Here is a 3,622-nt window from a genome sequence, read left to right as displayed (position 1 = left end):
CTTTACACTAAATAGTTGGTAGGACTAATCTATAAAATCTTCTGGGCCTGATGGTTTCATGATGGGAAGATTTTTAACTACTGACTCTATTTCATTAATGATAAGAGGAACATACAAGATTTCTCTTTCTTTGTGAGTCAGACTTTTATTTTTTTTTCCCTCAGAACTTTTAATATTTTACCTTATTTTTCAAGTCAGACTTTTATATGTTTTTTTCCCTCAGAACTTTTAATATTTTACCTAATTTTTCGATTTATTGGTATAAAGTTATTTATAGTATTCCTATATTTTAAATATTAGTTGCATCATTATTTATATACTTTTTCATCTCATACTATTTGTATGATCATTCTTACCAGGATTTTATTGATTTTACTAATTTTTTCAGAGAATCATATTTTGAATTACTGATTCTCGTTAGTATCTTCAATTTCCATTTCATTAATTTCTATCTTTATGTATATTATAATTTTCCTTCTCTCGTGGGGTTTATTCCTGCTTTTCTTCCTGTAGTGTCTTCAGTTCACCACTTAGCTTATTTAGTAGTATCTAATCATCAATGTCTTCTAAATTTCCATTATTATTTCTTCCTTGACCTTTGAGTTATTTATAGTTATGACTTTTATTTTCCAAATATATGGCAAATTTTGAGTTACCTTTTTGTTGTTGATTTTTATCTGGTTGTGATACATTCTGAGAATGTGATATCATAATAATTCTTTTCAATTCTTTGAGTCTTGTTTTTTTAAGCTGAAAGTATTTAATATTTGTAAAACTTCCAAGTGTTTTGCAGTTGTGGTACTTTTTTTTCAGTTTTTCCTTCCTGGACTTATTGACTGATTGAGAGGTTTTTCTGTCATTTCATTTTATCTCCTTCAGTAGTTAATGATTATTATCGTTTTTTCTCCTTCAGCAGTTAATGGTTATTACAGAAATTACAATGTGCATTGAACTTGACAAAGTTTAAATTTAATAAACATTTTAACCTTGTCCAAACCAACACAGGGACCTTAGAATGATTTAATTCCAGTCACTCCATATCCCAAATAAAATGTTATTATTATACCATATTTTAGTGCTATCTTGATTTTTTAAACACTTATGTTAGACACTATTGTTATCAAAGCCAATAATTTAAGATTCACCCATGTGTTTAACATTTTCCTTACTCACCATTGCTTTCTGCAAAAGGTTTTTTTTAAACCTTCTTTCTGGTATCATTTACCTTCTTCCTAAAGTACATGCAGTTAGATGCTTCTTTAGTAACTACCTAGTGGTAGTAAATTCTCTTGATTTTTGTTTGTCTGAAAATGTCTCCAGTTGATTCTCCTCGTTGACAGGAAGTTTTGCTAGGTATAGAATTCTAGAATGACAGTTTATTTCAGCACTTTAAAGATGTTATTCTGGCTTTGATTTTTGCTCTTGAAAAGTCATCTGTCCTATGTTGCACTTTTTTAGTGATCTATCCTTTCTCTTTGCTGTTTTAAAAGCCTCCTACTTTTAAAAAAATATATATTTTAGTTTAAATTATGGTGTATAGAGTTGTGGATTTTTTTATTTATTCTGTTTGGGATTCACTGGAATCTGGATCTGAACATTTGTGTCTTTTACAGATTCTGCAAAATTCTCAGCCATATTCTGTCCAAATACTTCCTCTTGCTTATTCCCTTCAAAATCTACTTCTGGGAGACCTACAGAGTTCATGAAGGCAGGAGAAGCCATGATGAGAGAAAGAAAGGATTGCGCCCACCATTTCGAGCCCTAGCCGCTTCAAGGCTGGAGCTAGTGAGTGCACGGAGCAAGAGCTGGCAAAAGCTGCAGCTGTGCCCTTCGTATGAAGTTGCTTGGAGGTGGCAGAAGAGAAGAGGGCCTTGGTAGCCCCCAGGCCAGCAAGACCACTAACAGGGTACCCATGAACCCACATAGGAGTGAGGAGACACAGCAACTAAAAAATGGAGCCATTCAGAGACCAGTGAGTCATCGCAAGGGACTGGCACATGGCCCATCCTATGGGAAGTGTTTGGAGTGTGGGATGCAGGGGAGATGGGCCCACTTGGAGAACATTGGGGCACAGCAAGGACAGCTGATCTGCCCCCCATCAGCACAGGACCACTCAGTGGAAACTGGTCAGGAATACAGATCTGCAGGGGGTGCAACTTGCTGAAAAGTCTCAGGCCCAGACCAGAGTTTCCACACAACCCAGGTGTACCAGATTTCACAAGACTCTGGAATACATACAAGGTCAACAATTAAAACCTGAGCTGCACAAAAAGCCTTCCCCAGGGAATCCACAGCAAAGTAGCAACCTAGCTCAACTATAAGACTCAAGTGCTGGTTCCCACTGGAAGTTCCCCCATTCTAGAAGTAAAGGACAACAAATTAGTTCCAGTGCAAAGATGAAGTGGTGGGAACAGCGAAGAATCCAACACAGAACTGAAAGAAAAAACAGAATACCCACAGACCAGAGACAAAGTTTGATATTAACTAGCAAAGGTCTCACATCACCAAAGAACACCTATAAAGCCCAGGAGGACTGGAAGCCCCCTGGGATCCCAAGCCAGGGAGGGCTGGGGCCTGAGCCATGCCCCCCGACATCCATAGCCAGCCCAGTGATGACCACCGAGCCGTTGTAGGAAGCACCCTGGGCTCCCGAGCTGGAGCTGTGTGACTTTAGCCAAACACTCCTGACATCTGCATCCTACGCAGCAGTGACTGAACCACCCTGATTTCCCAAGCCAGGGTGGTGTGGAGCCAAGGGCTTCAGCCACACACCCCTGACATCTGCATCCAGCTCAGCAATGACCCATCCACCACTGGAAGCCCCCTGGTCTCCCCTGCAGGAATGACGGGGGTCCATAGGCATCAACCATGCCCCCTCCCCCTGAACTGCTCCACAACATCATCTTAGAATGTAAAAACNCAGTTTATTAATTTGCTCTTGTACTGTAGATAAAGCTTCTAACTTAAAGCATCATTTTTTTCATTTCTAGAAATGATTAATACATCTTACTTTACATTTTCATATTACAGACAATCACATTTTCCCCAGCACTTTCATTACAGACCAATTTGACTTACATATTTATTGAACTATTATTGAACTTCAGCTTATAAGTTTCTTCGTTATTAGGAAAGCCAGCTGAAATCACATAGAAATATTCTGTCTCATATTAACATCCCGTGAAATGCCCTGTTCCATGTTTCTTACCCCAAAATCTCAAAATCACTACAATCCGTAGGTTTAATCAGAAGGCCCACCCCATGGGTCTATAGCTTTGAATCTTATGCTTCTATGGCAGAAAATTCCATTTCTTTATAAGGTTCTTCCCAGTAGAACCTCCAAATGACGAAGGTGAAACCTTCTAGCTCTGCTACTCCGTGCTCCTATTTTATCCTCCCCACCTTATTTTGAGGACCGTGATTTTCCCATCTCATTGCTTCAGAAAGTAAGCAGTAGACTGCTGGGTGTTTGGGATGGGGGCCAGCCTACTGCTCGCTCTATGTCCATTCTGGGCTCCATTCTGGGCCTGTAGCACAGGCTGTGCTCCTATCGCCAGCAGAGCTTGAGGGCCTGGGTCCTCCAGCAAACAAGGTCCACTCGGCCAGGAATGGACTGCTGTCA

The sequence above is a fragment of the Galeopterus variegatus genome, unplaced genomic scaffold, assembly GCF_000696425.1.
Source record: "Galeopterus variegatus unplaced genomic scaffold, G_variegatus-3.0.2 Scaffold15038, whole genome shotgun sequence".
Taxonomy (NCBI): Eukaryota; Metazoa; Chordata; class Mammalia; order Dermoptera; family Cynocephalidae; genus Galeopterus; species Galeopterus variegatus.
The sequence above is the reverse complement of the archived record's forward strand: the minus strand, read 5'-3'. Positions refer to the sequence as shown.